This window comes from Passer domesticus, chromosome 13 (assembly GCF_036417665.1).
Source record: "Passer domesticus isolate bPasDom1 chromosome 13, bPasDom1.hap1, whole genome shotgun sequence".
Taxonomy (NCBI): Eukaryota; Metazoa; Chordata; class Aves; order Passeriformes; family Passeridae; genus Passer; species Passer domesticus.
In genome coordinates this window covers 11,720,440-11,743,434 of record NC_087486.1, presented here as the reverse complement: position 1 = coordinate 11,743,434, position 22,995 = coordinate 11,720,440, and the positions used below count along the sequence as shown (strand labels likewise).

General features: G+C 37.5%; 1 protein-coding gene and 1 long non-coding RNA gene across 3 annotated transcripts in view; both read left to right on the top strand.

Moving 5' to 3' along the window:
- Positions 1-22,995, top strand: part of LOC135279841 (uncharacterized) — a 418,268-nt gene that overhangs the window by 242,532 nt on the left and 152,741 nt on the right. The gene's annotated exons all lie outside the window — the stretch shown is intronic.
- Positions 17,850-22,995, top strand: part of LOC135279844 (uncharacterized) — a 76,992-nt gene continuing 71,846 nt past the window's right edge. For both annotated transcript variants that reach the window (XR_010347019.1, XR_010347018.1), the window contains exon 1: positions 17,850-17,956. This is a non-coding gene — a long non-coding RNA (uncharacterized LOC135279844). The remainder of the gene's footprint in view (positions 17,957-22,995) is intronic.

Genomic DNA, 22,995 nt, shown 5'->3' with positions numbered 1-22,995 from the left:
CTCTAATTACTGCTGTTGTGGTAAGGTGATGAACAAGTGCTTGACAAGTGCTGAAATGAACCTTTTCTCATTGCTTACACTAATTTAATATACACTAAAAGAGTAACAACATACAGATTTCATAGTCACATTCTGAGTTCTTGTTGATGCCATGATGCTGGGTGCAGTAGATGCACAGTACTTGCAGGTAGGATGGGTGTAGGTTACTGACTAGATGTGGTGCAGAACCATACATTTCTTTGCCTTGTGTCCAGATGTCTTATTTTACTTTTTATTTTCTGGGGTCTTTTTTGTTTTGTTTTGTTTTGTTTGTGGGTTTTTGGTTGTTGTTATTTTAATCAGGGAGGCATGTATTAATTTGTTTTACACTAACATGTGACAAAAGAAAAAATTGCTATGACTAATGTTACACAAGACTGTGCAGGGAGAGTCTGCTCAGCTTTCTTGTTTTGCAAACCAACCTACTTTATTTCCATTATCTCTACTCCAAGAACACAACTCTTTGTAACAGTGAGGCCAGAGGACAGCTAGTGTGTGTGGAGGGCTTCATGAAACAAGTCCCCACAATCTTTTGTTCATTACAGTCTTTCTAGTTGCACAGTTTGGAGTACATTCCTTTCCCCTGACCATTAGTCTAAAATTACTTGCTTCTTTTGACAACATGGCACTTGTGTTTGCTTCTTATGATTGCAAAACACTTATTAGAGCCATTCTGAAAAAGAATTTTGTCAGTTCTTTTTCAGCTGCTGAGATGTTAGTGCTGTGTGCCAACTAGTATTTCTTAACAGTAAGAAAACCTACATGAGGGAAAGAGGGATTCATATCTACTAAAAAGTGAAATAAGTAGAAAATGTCTGTTTTTGAGGGAGGATAAACTTTTGAAGTCACGTAAAGTCTATGCTGATTTGCTGGTTTCCTGAATTGCTGTTCACAGAGTGAACAATGAAGTGGCATATTTTACTCTAAATTATTCATCATAGCTGAAATGAAAATGCACTGCAAAATCTTGGGAGACACTAAGCAATAAGCTTTAGTCAATAACAGTTGGATGATAAACCTGGAGAAATCTTTAAGAAGCACCAAAATGGGTTGTACATTCCTGGTTACTAGACAGAACGAAGATCCCTGTGCTGCAGTGCTGATCATGCTGGAGCACCACTGAAAATACAAGAATATTAGACATTACCAGCTAAATATGTAGAAATAGAAACAATGCCACTGTTCTTATAGACAAGGAAAAAGCTTGAATGTAATTTTGTCAGAGCATCTCCAAATTTAGTAAATACATTTAATAATGATACTATCTGGAGTTTTCTGATTTTTTTTTTTCCACATGAAAGCCTGGGCTAACTTTTCTGTAATGGAATATTATTCTCTCTCCTTTCCTCATCAGTTCTGCAAGTTTTTGCTGTAAACATGTGCCTTCTGCCTTTTTATTTGTAAAGTGTTTAATTTTGCAAGCAACCTGGGACAATAGTTATATGAGGGGCTGTTTATACAGGGTGGCTTTTTATGACAGATGGCATTATTAAGTCTGCTTTAATACTGACAGCCTTCTACAGGCAAAGATGTATTTAAGATGGAAAATGTTTTGGACATACTAAACAGAAGATTGAAGTTGAGAAAGTTTAACTCATGCAGGTAAACAAACATCTATTTCTGCCTGTGGTATTTTATGCACATTGGCATTTCTACTGGAGCTTACATATAAATACCTTTATCTGCTTCTTATCTCTAATACAAAAGGGTTCATCTGGCATGCTTTAATTTGATACATTATTACAATTAAAAATCCTGACAAGTTTATAAATCTGGCAAAGCACCACTCTCCATGTTTGGAAAAGAATGTTTTCCTCTCAATGTTTAGTTTTTAACCAATTAATCAATCTCTCTAATACAAGGTATGATCAGTGGTGCAGGTGACCTTCTTGAGGGAAGAATGGTGCTGCTGTAATAAGGGAGCACACACCTGGGTTAATATTGCTGGTAACAGAGCTCTGCAGCGATTCCCATAACAGCAAACCTGCACACGTGCTCTTCCTAACCACCACATCAATGTCAGAGCAATGTGTGGATGTGTTTATCATTCACTGAAAGATTCAGACTGATTACACTGATTGACTGTAAGATGCTGTGACTAATGAATTAGTGTACAGAGGCATTGGTGTTAGGATGGAAGAGGGAGTGAGATGTGATGGCAATTCAAGAAGTGCCCTCATATCATCAGTGTTTTCTGCATTTAACAGGGGAGACCTGCTTTCTGTAAGCTTCCTTTTCTTCCAGCTGGTGTGAAATACTGAATATTAACCTTATCTTTCTGCAGTTAGGACCATTGGCAAATATGTCTCAAATAAACAGCAGAATGAGGCATTCCTGGCTCAGTGGCTGATTACTCATGTTGTGGATCTGCACAGGTGTTTGTGGGGCATGCTCTTGCAGGTCTATATTATGCCACAGGGAGGGGTTAACCCTTCCAGTTCTGAAGCTTTTGGTCACTGTGTCCAGCCTGGCAGCTTTCTGAACTCTAGATATTTGAATCTGCTGTTCTGTTCTGCCTGAGGACTTGGTGCATATTATATGTCTCTGTACTAATGTGGAACAAATAACAGCCATTTTTGCTGTATCTGCTTGGATTCTAGTTACAATTTTTGTTTCTTCTCCTTTTGGGTTTTCTCAAAGAGCAGAAAAGAGGGTTTTCCCCCCACCCTCAAACAATGAAGATGCATTCCTACAGCAATGTAGGGCATAATAAGATTGGATTTGGGTCTTGAAATATCTTCCTCTCTCACCCTTGATCTGGAGACATCATTAATGAATGCTATATTTATGCTCTTGCACTAGAGAGGTGCTGACATTTAGATTTCTGTTTGGTTGGGGTTTTTTCCCCTCCTACAATACAGAGGAAGGTGAGAGGGGAGCTGCCTGTTGCACATTGATGAGGCCTCCTCTGGAGGCTGAACAGGCCCATCTTGGAGCTGGGGTGGGGTGGGCTTACAGTGACTCTCAGCCAGGACACCCGTGACCCCAACACATTCACTGCACATCACAGTTGTAAAAATGGCCAGAGACAGGAGCAAAACTTCCCAAGAGCTGGACATGAGGTTGTTTTGCAAATACTTCCAAGACGAGCACTAGGACTTTGAAGGAGTACTTAAAAATCAAGTGACACAGCATGTGTGCCAACTGGCACTCATTGATTTTTCCAATAGAACGAAGCCAGAAAAAGACAATTTGCAGCAGACATTTGGCTGCACTGTGCTGGGCTGAATGGCAAGTAGGTGGCAGCAGGACATGCTGAAAGCAACATGCCTCAAGGTGCTGGGACTTGGCTGGGTCCCCTTGTATAAATAGCCCTGCTGAGTGCCCAGCACAGCCACAAGAGAACATGCTTGTGTTAGTGAGCTTCCAAGCATTCATTACTTTATAATGACTCAAATTGTAAAAATAATTGTCAAAGTTAGCATTTGTAGCTTTTCTATGGTGCAGTAGTTAGTAGAAAATCTCCCATGAAGCTGAAATTCAAGGGGGGGTGATCTGTCAATCTTTCTTGACAAATACTAGAGTTTAAAAAAGCAATCCACAGTGGGCTAAAAAAAAAAAAGTAGAGGCAAAGAAAGTGAAGCTGCATAGTTTTTTTTTTTTTTTAATCACGTGCACTATGGGGCCAATTGCTAACCTCTTGGACTTCAGGTACATCTACACTAAAGGGTCTGATTACTTCAGCTAGAGATTGCAGTCAAATAATGCTGCTTTGTCATGGGATGCATAAATGATCACAGTCCATCCAGCCAATGTTGGTAACAGAAATGAGGTTCCACCTCAATGGCCCAGTCCTTTTGTCTCTGGGTTTGGTTTTAAATGTGATCTCTCCATCCTTTGTTATTCAATCGTACAGTGTCTCTGTATGTGTCAGGATTAATATTCATAAAGTGCTCTAGGCAAATTAACTATCCACATTGCCAAATGGTCATGTCTGACTCCTTTACCACCATTAAAAAGAATTGAGTACTCAAGATTTGACTCTCCTGAGTTCCTGCCTTGAAGTAACATGGTGAACCTGTTTACAAGTAGAAACATTAAGTTTCTGACATACACAGGCATATCCATGTAGTCACCTTTTCATTCTGTTATTCCCCTGGTAGTACTCTTGTCCCTTTGAACCCTGTAAATGCAGGCTGCTTGACCAAGATAATTGCTCTTGAACAATGCTGTTTTAGTAACATGCACATCAGCACCACAAGTCCTGCTGGGGCCTTGCTGCAGTATGTATGAGAGGTACATACAGAGCAGCAGAGAAAAACCCTAAGAGAAAAATTCAGATGCCTGCCAGCTTGCTTTTTGTTAGGCATATATCAAACTCTTCAGTTTACCAAGCAAATGAAGCCCTCAAGAGTATAAACCAGGGGTCAAAGTAGACTCTTGCACTAAGATTGTAGAAGGGATTTTCTGTTCTGCAGATTTCCTCATCCATGCACATTAGAGAGCAGATGTTTTTTCCTCTGCCATTGGCAAAGAAATCCACCCTGTTTAATCGTATTATTATCCTGTGACTCAGCAATAGCTGTGCTATTGTATCTCAGTATTCTGGTTGACATTGACTGCTTAATCTCCAGCATAAAATTTCAGCAAGTGTGGTAAGGTCAGCTCTTCTTAAATGAACAGCTATTTCTTACAAGTCTTTCTCTCTTGATGGGGCACAAGAAAGAGGTGGAGCAAGAAAATAAGTTATTTTAATATCCTTGTGAAGGTCTTTCTTAGCTTATAGGTGCCTCCCAGAACTTCTTGTCTGAGACCTTTGATAAGATCTGTGGTCTGGAAAAATGAGCACAGACTTACTCTTTGTCATTCTTTCAGATAGCATCAGTCTGCAGTATTATATAGCTATATATTGGTATATATCTGTATATAGTTAATATCATAAATTTTAAAAAGCAGAGATTTAAGAGATGTAATCAGGGTGACAATCAGGAGAACCAATAAGCATTTATTCTGCAATGTTCAGACCGTGGAGAAACCTGCCCTGGTGTTTGCTGCAGGATCTGGCATGCAGAGCATATTCGAATGGAAGGACTGATTAGTTAAACCAGGATAAGAGTATTGAATACAATGAATAATGGCAGAGAAAGAGTATCCTAACATTATTCTTTCATTTCATTATGACCTTTGGCTCAAATGACACTAGATCTTGTGCTCTCAGCTGGAAGCAGCAGAAATTTTAAGTGTATGTATTTTTTTTTTTTTAAATTAGGGAGTGATAAAATATGTAAATCTGGGATTTGAACCTTTTAAAGTTCATACAAGCTCAATTACAAGTTTGACAAGAATTCAGATCTGAAATTTTCATGTAGTTCTTTTTTCAGTGGAACTACCTTACCTCTCTGTCATTGTTTTTTTTAATGCTTCACAGTGGAATTTAGTGAAAAACGATCCAGTTATTTTAGCAGAAGTATCACACATTAATATGGATACTCTTGCTTGCTGTTAGTGTAGTATTTCTTCTAGGTTCTCTCTGAAATCAAATGTGTTAAAATTGTTTTGACCAAGTTTATGACTAAGAATAGTGTGATACACAAAGATACCTGGAAAAATCAAAGCAAGTGTAAGTTATGATTAAAAAAGAGACATTATTACTATATTCCCCAAACCACAAAGTGAACAAACCTATTTTACAGAGAGACCAGCATGAACTGAGTGCCTAGAGAAAGGCAAAGCTTCACATGCTACTTGTAAAGTTCAAGGCTACTTTGAAGACTGAAATTCCTTTGATCCTGTTGGTTTAGCAGGAAAAGCAATAGCAGCATGCCAGGCTCTGGATAGGCAAAAAGATTTTGTGGATATCAGCAGTACTTTTTAACACAAATTTACTTACTTGCAACTAAAAAAAAAAGTGCCAAAAGACATTTGAGTTAAAGTTTACATTTATTTTAAAAGTTGGTAAAAATGCAGGCACCTAAGACTTAAGAGCAATTAGTGTTAGAGCTGTTTCCCTTAATCTAGTTCACTTTACTTAATCACGACTAAAAAGAATTATTGATTGTAGCAAATTGCAGTTTGCCAGCACAGTACTTACACTTTTGCTGAATCCCTTGTAAGCAGTAGTTCCAGTTTTTACTGCAAGTATTTTAGCCATTTCAGATCAGAACTCAGGATTTCCTAGTTAATTTATATCACCTCCTTAATACTTTATATAAGCTAGTATAAATTAGTTTTCTCCTTATGTGTGAATGGTATTCCAAAATGTCTGTCTTTTTGACTGCTTCAAAACCTTCTATTAATTTCATAACCACTGAGTATTAATTTCTTTTTTTTTTTTTTAGCTTGGATGATCTTCTGTCTTTTACCTGTTCTTTTCATTTTCTTCATCACAGTTTTATTTAAAGAGTGGTACTAAACTGCCCGCCCACAGGTCTGTTTTCTTCTTTGTTTCTACCTGGTAGGAGAAATTTCAGGTCATAGTTTGAGTTAACAGGCTTTTATATTATAGTATTCAAGATTGTTGCATTTTTATTACTTCATCCTTTAATACCACTTTTGTATTTGAGAATTTCCTGTTTATTCGTGGTACTCATAATTCCCCATACTCTGTAAGTCTCACTAGGGCAGTTTTTACAATTCTGGCTGTGCTATCTGTGTAGAATTCCTTGAATTTTTCATTAATATTTTAATTGTCAAAGCAACACGAAGCTTTCTCAGGTCATGAGCAGTCAGTGTGTGCATATGGTGTAATCCCATCTGCAATGTTATATGTGGCACTCAGATTGTCACATGAACTGGAACTGGCGAGTCCCCAGAAAGAACATTCATGTGCTGGAAGGTTCTGATGTTGTTGCCTTTTATTACCTTTAGATAGGCACTGTTTATAAATAACTACGGAACATGGAAGTTCTGCTTGACCTAGATCATCATCTGGGTTAGGAATAATTATTTGAAATGTTCCTCAAAATTCAACACTTCTCATATCCAGATGGAAAATGAAATATGTTAACAGTTCTTATTTGATTTGATATGCCTAATTACTTCTTTAATTTGTTAAGCTATTACATAGAAGAATTTAGGGTGGTATACATAAGATAGCTGCATAGGGTTGGGTAACAGGTGATGTTTTGTCCTTGATTTACAAAACTAATGCAATTTGAATCTTTGTGATCTTTTCAGTATTTGATATTTTGTATGAATAAACACTGAAATTTAAACCAGATGTCAGTCTAGAGTTAATCTGTACTTAGCTGCTGATTCTCTTATAATCATAGACCCTTCTCTTGTGCAATACTTTGCCACCTTATTCTCTCCAAGCTCCACTCTGACACAATATCTTTGATCCATGACAGTAGAATTCATCAGAGATTTTTTTGATAATGAACATATCACCTCAACAGATGGTTTAAAAATAGTTTTATTGCTGTACAATATAAAAACATTTATTTTCAGATTTAGCACTATAGAGTAGACGAGCAGTTGTTAGCACATCCTGACTGTGGTTAAGCACAGAATAAACTTTACAAGAAGGCACAGTCCTGCGGTGTATCCTGATTTAGGATCTTGCTGATGGCACGTTTGTTTTGAATTGGTGATTTAGATCACTTAAAGAAGCGCTGTCAGAAAGTATTAGCAGAAGTGGGCTCAATATAATGTTCTAGAAGTGCAACTTAACAAAGTTTGATGGAAAGGTCACTCTTACTGTACAGCACAGTCATTTGAAAAGTGATTCAAAACCACCCAGGCACAAATTGTGCTACAAGGTTGTGTGACACTGGTCACTCAGCAAAGATATGCTCTTGGTGCAATGTCTGTGCCTGGAGGAGTGACCCTGAGAGGTGTCCCTGCTCAAGGGAACATCACTGCCCTGCAGCCATACTGCCCAGTGGGGAGCAGTCAAAAAGGACTTACTGAGGCTGTTGTATTCATGGAATAAAGAGCTGGCTCTTGGTCAAATTGCATACAATGGGAAATTGGTTTTGAGAGTCCTTGTAACCAAAACTTTTTGTCCTTTCATAAGTGAGTCTTGTGAACATTGGAACACGTCATTCATGTTCCAAACTAGTGTGTGTTGATGCTCACTGTGTCACTGCTCATTTGTGGGTTTTCAGAGAACAGATTGAATTTAGAGGAGTTCTTGGCCTGTCTATGGCTCAAGCCTTTACCTCCTTTGGAGCCTCTCACAAAATAACTCATTTGCTTTAGAGGGCGAGTGAATCTGTCACGGATCTATAGGTCTCCCTTCCCATAGTATCTGCTGTAAAACTGGTGGAAATGATGGTCAGAATCCACTTCAAATAAATTTTAACATTTCTCACTTCACATGATTAATTGTTGACAATGTAAGCCTATCAGGTTAGTGAGCTTTCATGTGAGAAGAGATATTCTGCAGTAAATAGAATTTCAATTTATTCTCCAACTGGGTCATTTCTTGGCTACAGGCAAAATGGGTTGATGTCCACTGTGTTGCTGTTGAACAGAGGAAGCTGCAGGTTATTACAAATTGTCATATAAGCCCTTGACAGTGACCAAAACTTCATGTCTTATGATTCTGCAACGTACTAGTAAATAACTATAATTAGCTTCTTAATGGGCCATAAATTATCATTAAATAAGGAACTTGTGACACTCCTAAGAAACAGGTAGGGAAGTCTTCAGACTAAAGCTCATTTTCAGAAAATGTCTTACTCTTTGATAAGGAAAAATAACATGAGAAAAGAACATTGGAAAAAAAACTCTTCACTTATCTGGGTTGGATAGAGAATGTAGAGAGAAAGAAAAGCCTGTTTTCATCTGTGAGTCTGGGCCAAGTGTAGAAGAGACATTTAGGACTTTTAAATTAATACACAAATGGGAAGGGCACAAATGCAGTGGAAGTATTACCTGGATCATACCATGTGCCTGTGCACATTTATAGGAAGTCATTAAGATTTGAAGATCTCTTGGTTTTAGACTAGGTCTTCCCCACAGCTGCTGTGTTTTTTCTTCCACCAAAGCTTTTCTGAAGCCAGATCACTCAGAGTATCTTATCCACAGAGTGGGACATTCAGTCTGGTGCAAGTCCAAAACTCGGTAGAGTGATTTTATTTTTGACAAATTTGAATTCCACTAATGGAATTAGCATATCTAGTGATGTGCATAAAATAAAGTTCTGACCAGGTTATGAGGAGATGGTTTTTTCCTTATGAGGCCAGTCAGGCAACAATAAAGCCCCAGTAACCTGGTCTGCTCCTGCTTTGAGGAGGTGGTTGCACTAGAGACCTCCTGAGGTCTCTTCCAACCTGATCCTGTGCAATTCAGACTAGGAAGAAGACTATTTTAAACAGGAAATGAAGCTCACCCAAAGACAAATTTGTGAATTGTCTTAGTAGATTATTTCTTCTTGGATATTTTCAAATGGGGATGTGGATTTTATCTAAAACCCCCTCTAGTTTACGTAAAAATTACACCAGGAAACTTAAGACTCTCTTATTATAGAATTAGACTAATTTACTTTATAATATTTTTTGTGACTAATTTATATTGTAATATTCTTTGTAACTCTATAAATATTTTTTCTCATTGAATATTTTTATTCTAGAGTGGATTTTTTTGGTCTTTGATTCTTGATTTTTTCCAAAGACATTTCTATCTTCATGTATTGTATTGTGTGCAAAAGGCACATTACTGTCTGCTATTTATTCTGTGTACAGTTTGATAGAGATTAGGGAACAACTCACATGGAAAATGCACAGAATTTTGCTGAAGTCAGTCGAATACAAAGAGTTCTCATTTGTGTTTTGCTCTTGTGTATTTAAATTTACTAAAATGAGAAATGAAATTGTGACTAGTGTGGTGTGAAAGTTAAGCAAAGGGTGTTTCAAACCAACCAATTGAGTTAAAGGACTTAATACATCTGTATGGAAAGCCACCCTTCAGATTCAATAGGGATTTAAATATGGAATAAAGAGCACTCCTTGCTTGGCATGTAACCTAACTGGACAGAATTATGAAATGAACTAAAATCCTAGCAAGCAAATTAAAATAAGGACTAAGAGATTAATGATGTACTAACAAAGATTCACTGAGGAAGATTATAATCTAGATGTTAGAGAAAAAGCAGCATCTGGCTATATGCAACTTTTCTGGCCAATGGGATTGATGTGGGAGTGTGCTTAGTTTTGCCTCTATTTAAAAAGTGGATGAGGCCTTTATTGTCTTTCTTCTGTAACAGGCTGATGGTAAAACAGCCTAGAAAGCTGTGTTGTGTCAAACAATGAATATTTCGGTGTAATGCCAGTAGTAGTGTAGAATGAGACACTGGTATGATATGACAATGGAATCATTTAGAGAAATTGGGAAAAAAAATAGGGGTGCAGGCCCAGCTTGTGAACTTTTTGCCACAGACCAAAAATAATCTTCCAACAGAGTAATGTGTGTTCCAAACCCTTCCTCTATGTGAGCAATACCTAAAAGTCAGATTCATTTCCGGTGGGACTGTCCAAGATCCTCAGTTTTGTAGCTGATGTTTGGTACCCCATGAAGATTATCTGATGCTTCTGTGTAGGATTGCTCACTAGAGAACAGAATGACTACTGTTTAACTGCTGTGAATAACATTTAAGTCAAGGCAGCCTTTAAAGTAAAAGTGAAAATGGATTTGTTTTACTCCAGTGAAAAACTTGCTACAGGAGTTGTGTTTAGAGACCGTGAGGCAGAGGAATAAACAAATACTTAGGGCTTTATGGAGGCTTGTAGCTTTTATTTAAGATATTTTCTCAGTTCTCTTCCATTACCTGATTGTCAAATTAAGCTGACTATAAAGATGTTTCACACAGCTCTTCTGGGGTTGGATCCACTTATTTCTAAAGCTCCATTCTTGAGCTTGTTATCTCCAAAATAGATACTGACTTGTGATGAAATAGTCTCTTTTGCATTCCTTTTCCTTAGCTGCCTTTCTATTTAATACAAACTCACTCTTAGGTTCCTACTGATTGCAACTGACTCAATGGCACCCTGAATTTATGTCCTGCCTGTTGGTTTCTGTCTGGTACAGCTTCTCTGCTGTCACATATTGGGTTCATATCTGAATAACCCATAAACAAAACTACTTGCACAATGAAAATACATATATTTGCTTAGAAAGGTTGAGTTGGATGCCATTTGTATCAGATCTGAGTGTATGACAGTTCCTGTAATATGGGATTTAAGAAGAGGTTGACTTTAAAACTGTTTTACTGTAGCAAGATATAATTAAGCATGATGAGTGGAGGTAACTTCAAAATATTCACAGGCTCTAGTGATATTAACAGACTAGCTCATTTGAGGATGTCAAAGCATTAGTTATATTGTTTGCTGAGTCCAGGCCGTGGTAAGGAATTAGTGTTGCATAATTTTGGTAGTTTTCTCACTAAAACAAAAGAGCTGGTGCTAGTTCATTATATGTGAAATGAGTCAGGAAAAAATGGTGCTTTGTTACACAGTATTATCAAGAGTAACTCATCGTTGTAAGCATGTGATCATGTTTGATTGGATGTTACAAAGGAAAAAAAAATAACATATGCTAGTTTCCACTGTTAACAGTTAATACATAATGTGGTAGTGGTTGTGAAAGAACTGACCTATTTGGCTGCATTGACTAAGGAAGGAAAATACCTTAAATTTGGATGACTCTTCAGTACCTTCCTTTCATTGGGACGCCTGCTATTTAAAAGAAATTCAGTTTCATGTGACAGAACATTTTATTAGCCACTAAAATGTGAAAGGACTAAGGCAGCCCTTCCTTTGGATTAGAAAGCTGTACACACAGAATACTAATGTACTCTGTCTTCTGCTTTGTCCTGCTTCTTTCAGAGCTTGGAAAATTGGATGTTTGACTGGCAAATGAGGCATGGTAAGACTCAGTGAGCAAAAGATGAAGGTGATCCAGCGTGGCTCAATGGGACAACCCAATCAAAGCTTAAACTCAAATGATTACAAAAGTTACTATCATTGTATTACTTGTGTTCCAGTTCTGATAACGAGACAATATTACTTTCTTCCTTTTACCGGAGAGTTATCGAGATAGTTAAAAAGCTATTATTTTGGTAGGATCTACTATTGCAGATTTATTACTGTAACTTAAGTATTTCAGAGTTAGTGCAGCAGGACCAACCAATGTAAATTTTCTCTTTCTTTGTGGATAATCTATAAAGACACATTTGGAAACCAGAGCAGAATTGAAAAAAGGTCTCAAAAAAAACTCTTCTGATACACTGCTTTATTTTACTGCATTTATTACACCGGGAGTCATTACCTAGGTCACAAAGCCATTGCTAAATATTAACCTTTTTGATTACCTCCATCATACTTACTCGTGCCCTGCTTATGAATGTCTATTACCTCTGACCAGACCCATTTCTTTTCTACAAATCATGGTGATATCTAGGAGGTTATTAAGGTTATATGCTTTTATTCAGAAAGTCAATTTCCATTTAGAGAGTATAGCATTTATTGTTATAACACAAAGTAATTTATCTTTAAGGGATGTCATGTGTCACTGTGAGCTTTCTGGCAACTCTAATGCTACCAGTTATGAGGAATAAAAATTGCTCTGTTGGAAAAAACTGAAAATTTCAGTTTAGCAAAATTTTAAAAAGGTTCTCTGCAGATAGAAAAAAAAAATTAGAGAATATATATTTTATAATTTAAATTAATATAGTAGAAATTTTGTACACATTTAGTAGATCAGTTTTTATATGAGTTTTCTGGGGTCATGCATTGCACACAGGTTTTTCTGATATATATCAAATTATATTTGCTATTCAGGTAGATAAGAGTAAATGTTATGAGACTAAACTCTTTAACGAAGATTTAAAAATATTTCTTCTCCCCCTCTGCACCCACCAAATTAGTGTGACCTAGTTCTCAAAGCAACTAGGAGAAAATATCATGTCATAGTTAAAAATTTTAATCTATTCATTAAAGTCTACAGGGAATATATTTTAAGGAAAACATAAGTTGAATAATTTATTAGAATTGCTTAACATTTATTTCATTTGGAGCAGGATCTGAGGTCTGCAGGGTGCATGTGGAAATTTCTTAGTTACTTTATAATCTTTTTTTTTTTTTGACTGAAAGGAAAGCAGGACAAAATGGACCTACATCCTTTTTGGTACCTTGTCCTAAAGATGTTTGCAAGGTATAATTGTCTCTCAGTTGAATACTTTGCTCTTTTGCTTTCTTTTTTATATTGTGCAGCACTGGACACGACAAAAGAGTAGGGAACAAAATGACTTTATAATAGATAGGAAATTGCTTATCATGTGTACTGTCTTGGTTATTCTTTTATCCCTAAAGCAGGAAAGAACGGAAGCCTTCAACTCCTGTTTAAGAAAGTTTTTAAGCTTTCAAGAATCCTAGACAGAACCTACCAGAAGACTTCTCAGACAGTTTTCAAAACATTGACACTAATTCCGGAAGTTTTTAGAAAATAATCTCTCTGGTAAAATCCAGATATATCTTTGATATGTGGAAACCTGTATTCATGAGGCAAATCTTATCATGTAAAATAAATAATCTGTATCAAGTGGTTGCTATGGTTGGAACTATGAGGTTTGTCCATCCCTTTCTTAGAGGGATTTTGCAGCCTCAGACTCTTACAAAGCCTTGTGGGAATATAAAACTTACCAGACTCTGGAATTATGCTAACAGTAATGAAATTGAGAAAGTACCACTGTCATTTTCTTAAAATGTGTTTTCATTTGGCCCATTAAAATAAAAAAGGGAAAAGAGTTTTCAAATGTGAATAAATTCAAAGGTCATATTGCATCCACTGCCAAAAACAGAGTGCCCTTTTCTGATGTCTGTTGACTTTTAAGTTCTTGATATTTCTTTTGGCAAATTCCACTTTGAATTCACTTTTCTTCACAAAGCATAAGAAAATTGTACATGTTATGTGGCATAATGAAGCATTATTGTAGTTCTGACTTCTTATTACAGGCCTGAAAGTGAATTTAGCCAAGGCAAGCAGGCATAAGTCATTATCATCTGATAGCTGCTAAAGGTCACGAATGACAGGGCCATAGGCATTCCTTTCATTAGAATAACATTGCAGTTAAACTAGAAACTGCTTTATTTTAGTGCTTGAAAGAAGTATAAAATTCAAATGCATAATACCTTGAGGATAAGAAACAACTGTCCTTAGCTTGCAACTAAAATTGAATCTTGAACTTCTGAGCTTCTGCAGCAGAATCCAAGAAGTTCATTTTTCTTCCCATTTTCCCTAGCTAAACTTTTTCCTCTCCTACTCCTTTCCTGCAGTCCAAGCCCTGCTAAAATGCCCTATGCTTGATAAACATCTTCAGTTAAAACTTAACATGCTGTTACAGGACACCTTTTTAAACTGTTATCAATACTGTTGATGTGTTCATGCCAGAACTTGAAAGCTTATATTATGCTTATATTTTTGTTCTAAAATTACTCCCAAAGAGCAGTTGACTCTCATGGAATGTGGGAAACTGAGATGACCCCTCACAGAGGATACAGAATTGATTATGATGGGATTTTAATTACACAGCAGCTACTGGCTCTCTGAATCTCCTCTGACAATGAAACCAAGTCCTCACTGAGTAGGGTGAAGCTTCAGCTATTAAAATTTAATGGCCACAATCTCTTTCCTTGTGTTTAAATGAAAATTGCCTTAATATTGAAAACTTGAATTTTAACTCTTTGTTCTACACTGTGCTACATTACTGCACATAGCTCAGGTGGCCTGGCTTCTCCACTGCTCTTTTTTTTTTGCCTTACTAAATGATGTGATATTGGTTTGTCACCATGTTGGTCCAAACAACATGCTGGCTTTTTTGGATAAAGACTTCTGTAGCAAAGAAGGCAGTGGAAAGCAAATTAAATTATTTTCCTCTGCCTGCTTTTTCTTTTCCTTAATGATCTTACCTTTCTACTGTGGCCAGATCTATCCTAGCTCAAGGGATCTTTGATTCAGAGAGAATTGTGATTTCATTATTTGGTTTTTCTGGGGTGAGGGAGTGTTTCAATGTTTTGGGGTTTTTTTCCCCCCATCATATTACATTAAAAGATTTTATGTAAACCATATGTCTTATGAAAGAGTAGACACATCTCTCTTGTCTAAATAGAAAAATCACAATTCTCCTTTTCAAAGTAGAGATGACATTTTCTGTGTCACTCTTCCCTTCTCCACACAACTCTACCTTGTCCAAAGCCATTCGCCAAATACTTGACTCAGGTTGTCAGAGGTATTGGAATAGTCACAAGTTTTTCTAAGAAAACACTTATCTGATAGGTCTTAACTTTTTGTTAACTTTCCACATGAAATATTTCATTCAAAAATGTGTAAGACACCTTCTCTTAAGACAGAAGTGATCTTTCTGTAAACTGTTTGCTCCCAGCCTCCAAGTGCCTTTTCTGTTCAGAGAAGCTTCATTGTTTAATAGCTGTAATACAGAACACTAAGACAATATTTCAGTGATATCAGACCTCTGACATTTCATTCTGGTTTTTCTTGCTAGATGTTTCTTTTAAGTGTTATAATTGATGTGAGGAAAGAGAAGAGAAGAGAAAAGAAAGGTCTTAAGGGGTATTAAAATTCAGAAGAGGGAAACATAGGCACAGTGTAATAAAAAAGATTCCAGTCTTTCAACCTCTAGTTTGTGGGTTCAGGAAAAGTCCGTGAGGATTTTATTTCTGTGACTTTAGGCAATCATGTACTAAATTTTCCTTTGTGCATTAAAGCATGGGGATGGCAATCTGGAGTGTTTTGTTTTGAGAGAAAGGGAATCCAAAATATTTTGAACTAAAGCATACAGTTGTGCCAGGATGTCCAAATGGTTTCACATTTGGAATCTGGGCAAGTAATACTTCAGATTAGATGAATTCTGTAGGCTTCAACCAGCATGATGAGTATTAAGAAGAATTATTTTTACTTGTCTTCTCATCCTGTAGCAGTGATTGGACAATTTTGCCAGCAAATCACAAGCTTTGTAGCATAGGCTGAACACAGAATATTCTGTTCAGTTGTGTCAATCTGACTTTTCTGTCTAGATCTCAACTAAAAAAGAGCTAGATTAATTTCTAACTACATATTTAACCTTTGGCAAAATGAAGATGGAATTGTTAAGTGGGCCATATAAAGATCTTTACTGAAGGTTAATTGCCTGTGCTATATAACTTCCTGTTTTACTGTACCTTACATGGCTAACTTAAAATCTGAAAGGACTGATGAACAAGTATAATGGCTTGGACATCAGAGAGGCTTTTTCAGTTTCTCATAATTTGGTGAGGACAATTAGGCTGACTTGGTCTTCCTGATGCTTCTCTTTCCCAGTGGCATTTGCCCAAGCAGCCACTGAAAACTTTGTCATTTGCTCAGTCACGTGGAGAACAGGTGCTGAACCCAGAGTAGTGTTCCTTCAGATTTTTTCTGGAGATGTCATGAGGTAGCTGCAGGTCATTATAGTCCACTGAGCACCCAGATGCAAAAATCTCCAGAGGCTTTAAAAGCAGAGAGTGCTTTTACCCTGCTTACCCAAGGTGTCACTTCTGTATGATGCCCTCCTGATAAGGTCATCTAAGTGGGGTTGCTGCTCTCTGTAGAAATGTGTTTAAATTGTTGTGGGCAATTCATATCAGTAAAATCTCATGTAACAATTCAGTTTCTCTGACTAAAGTTGTTTCCATTCATCCTTGCTTCCAGAGAATCCAGTGAACCTATCACCCAGGGCTTCTTCCTCCCCACTCTGGTAGAACTGAGTTTGTCAGACTCTGTACATGGTCCCAGGCTGGTTGCTGAGGTTTTGGTGTGGCCAGGCCCAGCCAGATGCAAGGCTCAACATTTGTGTGCAATAGGTTTGCACACAAGGACACACCATCAAAATACTGCTGGACATACAAAAAATGGCATCTGCATTGACACACGGTGCACAGCTTAATCCTGGGTCTACAGGCTGATATCAGAGGAACACCCTTGTTTTGGATACCCCTGATCCTACTCAGTGGCCACATTAACTTCAGTGGAGTTCCCACACCTGCACACAATGGGGTCCCCTGGTACCTGGTCCCTGCCCAGCTGCTGGGCACTTGATCTTCAGACCCACACTTCCCCATCAGGTGACACTCAGAGCTCCTGTGCTACTTCAACTCTTCCTTCTGATTCTATTCTCATGTCTTTGTGCTCAGACAACATTGATGCTCGTAAATCCATTATATACTAAGATCATATGAATAAATAAGCTTTGTCAGTCTGTCACCTGGAAGAGACATGATTAGTTTTATTGTTTTGCTCTGGCTCTCACAGAATTTGACCTTGAGTTTGCGGGTAGTTCGGGATAATATTTTCTGAGTCTATGACTGAAAACAGATGAAATGAAACAAGGTGCATTCAACTCAAATTTTATATTACTTTATTTAACCAGTTCCCCAAACACTTAAGATTTCTAGCATTCTAGTTCGTTTCCAAATGACAGTTTTAATGGGGTTTATTCCATGTTCTGTTGCCCAGAATATGCAGCATGGTGGGAGAAAATTCTCCTTGCTTCCTTTCTCAGAGTTGGATTTGCCAAACAATTAATTTCTGTTGAAGTACAAACTTTGCATCCAGGTTTTGATGGTTGACAGAAAGGGATACTTGAAGACAAAGCCCTGTATTAAGGGATCTCTTATTATGAGAAAAATATTGACATAACTGGGACTGTTGGTAGCATAGCTAGATTTGCACTGAACTGTAGGTGTAGAAGAGATTACAAGTGACCTCACCCCTGATAAATCACAGCTGTACTAATTACCAAAGAAGAAAAACAGCCTTGCCCTTAACAGGTTGCAGCTGTGACTAATAAAGATAAGTGTAACAAAAGGGGTTGGCTGGTTGGCGGGAACCTTGAGTAGGAGGAGCTGGAGAAAGAGGGCCTTGAGGAGGTACAGAAGCCCTGCGGAAAGGGAGCAATCCAGAGAGGGAAAGAAGAGAGTTGCTGCTGCAGAAGATCTGTGAGGTCAGTCTGGGTCTGATAGCATTGAGCCTGCAGTCAGAGTTGAGTTGGGTAAAAGCCTATGTTCAGAGGCAGCAAGGAAATACTTGCAGTCATATTCCAGTAGGAAATAGCCAGCAGTCAGTCTGTCAGAGAAGCCAAAAGTAGGAGCTCATGTAGAGTCAGGATGGTAAGCTGTGAAGAAGAATAAACCAGGGCCCTTCTCCCATTTTTATTTTGGGAGTCTGTGTCTTGGCTCATTTCTACCCCTAATGAGAGGCCTGCTGCAACACTGAGCTTAATATGGTGGCATGGGGCAGGTGGGGAAGAAATATTTGCAGTTACAGGGAGGTTAGAATCACAACTTCTGAGATCAAAAAGGATAAGGATGCTGGTGGAATACTTCCCCTAAGTTGTCAATGTGAGAAAGAAGGGAATAGATAGCCAGGTGATGTTCTTGCTCTCACTTAACTGAGTAACATATAGTAATTAAACTCCCTTCATCTGTGGAACAAAAAACTGTTTAGGCATTCATATATGCCTCTGGAAAATCTTCATAAATCATTCCTAAGTTCCTAAGTATACAAGCATAGTATCTACCTGTAAAAAAGTTTCTTTCATTAGGTGAATCATATTAAAAACAAACATTGAGACCCAGATCCTCCAGTCTGCCTTCCTTTCAGCAAACTTGACCTTTTTATCTCCTCAGATTTACCTCATATAAAATGCTAATGGTGTATTGTACATGCTATGTTTAGTTCTCTTGAAATTCACTCCTGTTAGTAGAACAGTATGAATTGCACAGAATGACCAATTAGTGGAACCAGAAGCATGACTGTGACCATGGATAAACTCATGATTCCAAACAGCACTTTCACTGTATTGAAGGTCTTTCTGTAGAATGGTGGAAGTTTCTTAAAACAACTTTAGAAAGATCATTCACAGACACATTTTCCTTTGGCTCTGGTGTAGTCTTCAGGCAGAGTTTCTAGCCAAGAACTTTTGACCCCTACTGCTGCTGTGATGGCACTTTTGAAAGCTTAGTTCAAGCCTTCAGTGTCCCTGGGTCCACTGAAGTTAATTATGGGGAACTACTGTGTAAAAAAAGTCTCCTTCCTTGTTTCTGCATAACATTTATTGGTCTCCTGGGATGAGGAAAGATCATGATGGCATATTCAGGTCACTTCCTTGACATAGCAGCTGTAAGCTTAACTTTTAAAAGTTTGACTTCAGCTATGAGTTTTTATTGGCAATTGACAGTAGCTAAAAAATATGATTAAGTTCTCACCCTCTGCCAGCTTGTCTTCCTTTATTTATACTTACTGAGATAAGTTGACAGCAGTTTAAATTTTAAAAAATTTGCTGTTTTGGACCATCACACACAGTTCACTTAAAACTGGCCTAATTCTGAAAGACTTTGTAATAATTTTTTGTACAATGCCAATATCCTTTCTTCTGTCTCAAACTGCTTTGCAAAAGTCTGTTTTTGTAGAAAGGAGTTACAACTATGTGTATATTTGGATCTAGTTCTATATTATCTATATTATGATTATCACATTCTGTTACTAAAAGTGTAAAATTCCTAATTAAAAAAAAAGACCAAAACAAAAACAACAAAAAAAATTAATTCTGACCCCAGACCTATTTAGGTATGTTAAGTCCATTTTACACTGCTCTGGTTTTAGGTGGTAAATTGAACAAACTCAGCTTAGACAAGTGTAAGACACCTTGATGCACCATTTGTTATATTTTCTGTTACAAAAAGGTGTTGCATTTTTTTCTTATTGAGAAACTATTTTTTTTTTAATGTAGTGGCAAATATATTGCAGGTCCCACATCCATGACACTTGGTTCAATTCTTTTTACAATAGATAATGTGTTTGCAATTTTTTTCCTGTTTACTAAGACAAGACAGTGAGAATGAGAAGACCAAATACAGTAGCAAAATGCAGCTCTGATCAATAGAGCCCACACATACATATAAAAATGCACTAATTTCTTCAGGGCAGCCTTGAGTCCTACAGCAGATGCTGATTATATACTGTCAGTGAGCAAGTAGCAGTAAGTTCTTTTAAAAATAAGTGTGTTCTGTACAGTGCGTAAAGAAGTACAGTATGTGAATGTGAGATGAATGAGAGAGCTGGGTAGAGAGAGAATGCAGAAGAAGCATATTTCTTATTGAATCGGCTTGATATATTGCTTCCTGTTACCTTGCAGGCTTCATTGTCTTGCTTTTCTCAGAGAGACTGAGCAGAAGGAGGGAGAGAAAATTAATTATTAAGTGGGAGTTGGTGGTGGAAAAAGTGTGAGCCTTGGGATTTTGAAAAGAAGGGCAATTAGAGAAATGAAGGGACGTTGCATGGAGAAAACAGTAGTTCAAGCCTCCAGTGAAGGTCCAGGTTTTGCTCTCATCCCTATCACATCAGCTACCCATTCCATACTTGGGTAGTGCCCTTTGTCAGAGGCTGGAAAAAATTTTAGAAAGAGGTATTCATAGGATGGCTATAGGTGGAGCTAGGAATCGGGAACAAACCTTAGGTTTTAAAAACCAGACAGGGTTTTTTTAGGGATGGTTGCCTTGAAGTCCTGGGAAACGGGCTTTAGATATAGTGTGTATGAAGTTTCTTTCTAAAACTGGTAGGGTTGAGTTCACATTTAGTCCTGTAGCATTAATGAATCCTATTAAATGTTGAGCATTTGCAGATTCTGGTAAGACAGGTGTAAGTGTTAATGCTCCAACTCATACTAAGACAAAACAACCAGGCTATTCAGGACACCAATGTGAAAATATGGAGATAAATGAGGATCATGGACTAACCTAAAAGGTTTTACAAGAGGAGCTTGCTTTGAACTGTACAACACCAAGGCTTTGGCTTTAAGCAGCAGGTGTGGACAGAACTGCAGTCCACAGGCACTTGCTGTTTTTCCTGAACTTGGACTTGTGATTGTGGGCATTTTTCATTCCTTATGTAATCACTCCATGTTTTACTGCAGTTCATAGACTGGTCTTTCTCTTTTTTCTTTCTCTTAAAGCTCCCAAAGGTACTGTCTTTGACTCAGATGCAAAGGAAATGCAATCTTTGGAAAAGCACAAGCTCACCTTCCTGCAGTCTGAGCAGCACTTCCATTCAATTCATAAGCCCTATGGTGACAGTTCTTTGTGTCACACTTCTTATCTGTGTATTCCATTACTTGGCTGCCAAGGGATTTGCATCATTTAAAAGAAAAACAATACAAATCTCAAAGCTTCTTTAAGACTATTGTGTCTTATCATTTATGTTCAGTAACTGTATTCTAATTCTAAAGGCAGTTCTCCTACTTGTCTGTAATTTACTGTTTTCCCTTATTAATAGTTTTAGTTATCAATTCATTCTTCTGAAAACTGTTTAGTCATAAAATATTAATAATTATAATGTTGGTGTTATGATTAAAGTCATGTTAATACTTCTATTAATAAAACCTCCAATTGCAAGTGGTAAAGTTTATATTTAGCTAGAATTTGACATAACAAAATACAGACACTAAACTCTTTTGCACAATGAAAAATATTTTATATTAAAAGGTGTTGCCAAGTCTATTTTTATGATTTAACTGTCTCCTATAACCATGTCAGTGAGACACTGCAGAGCAGACAGTAGAATTAAATAGCTTTTCCTTGTTAAAAGAATATTGTTTCCTTTTGTAAAGACAATTTCAAAGGCTTAAGCTTGGAATGAATTCTCATCTTGGAAAGTCTTTCCTTTTTGACCCTGAAAGTAGCAAGTTTCATGTAGTTCTGGACTCTGAAATCTATAGATAATTGCTTTATCAAATGTCATGGTCATATCTGCAGAAGTATTTTCTGGGTTGGGTTACACCAACATGTACTTTCACAGTTCTGTGACATGTCATTACTGTGGTCCTGACTATTTCTTGCCCTTCAGGTCTGGGATACCACACTTTGTGAGCAAGGAATAGACACATTATGTGGCCAGAAAGGCTCTTTCTTAGTGACTGAGGGATTTTTTTTTTCCTGTTGTGATTAAAACTGTGTTTTCCTTTGAAGTGCTTCTGAGTAATTTCCTTTATTTCTTACCAGTCTGTGGTATTAGATCAAATAATGACTTGATAGACTTTAGTACCATGTGTTTATTTACTTCTGAAAATCCCTATTTCTTTTTCTGTTTCTTTGTCAGTGGCTACTTTGTCAATGGTTTGAGATGTTTGCGTACAGAATGATTCATCCTGTGCTGCCTACTCAGTCTCACACAGGTCTCTGTTATAGGAGTCCTTCTACACACTAGACAGAGCCGCAAAATCTTAAAAGCAAGTTAAATTGAATCTGGATAAAGCTGTGGTTTTATTTGGTGTCCCATGTTGAATACAATGAGGTGGTTGGCTGCATGCAGGTCCCAGGGCACGTGCATGGACCCTTTCTTAGTCTGCTTGTGCAGACACAGTATGTAAGGTCAATTCAGAGGAAGTTAAGTTCTCCTCATATGCCATGAATACCTGAACACATAATCAGGAGTAATATATGAGATGTTCCTCAAAAAAATATATTATGAACCAGAATTTGTACTTTTGAGTACATGGAGTGGAGTCCACAACTGCTTTCTGCCCCTCTCAAGGATCTCAGGCTGTTACTGTTATGTTTGTGCTTGGATTTGGAAAACCCATGGATGAGCTCATGTGGAGGGGACCATACTGCCTCCAAAACTGTAACTTCACACTGGACTGGGATGAGATCTGTGTTCTGTCACATCAGCTCCCAGCTATGTCACTCAGCAAGGAGCTCTGGAACTGCTCCTCAGTAGGATGAACTCACTAGCAGCAGGTGACCAAAGCTGAAGGGAGTTAATCTCACCACCAAATCTACCTCACACTGAGACCTGGGAGAGCCACAGGACATTGCACAATACCTAAAAGATGTGCAGAAATAGCTTTTGTGGCCAGAGATAAAAAATGAGCATTTCAATAGCTTCTTTACTAGGAAAAAAATAGAACATAAGCACTAAGCAATATCCTTTTTAAAATCTGTTAAAAGTTTATTGGATTTGAGTTATCCCAATGCTTTCCATTCT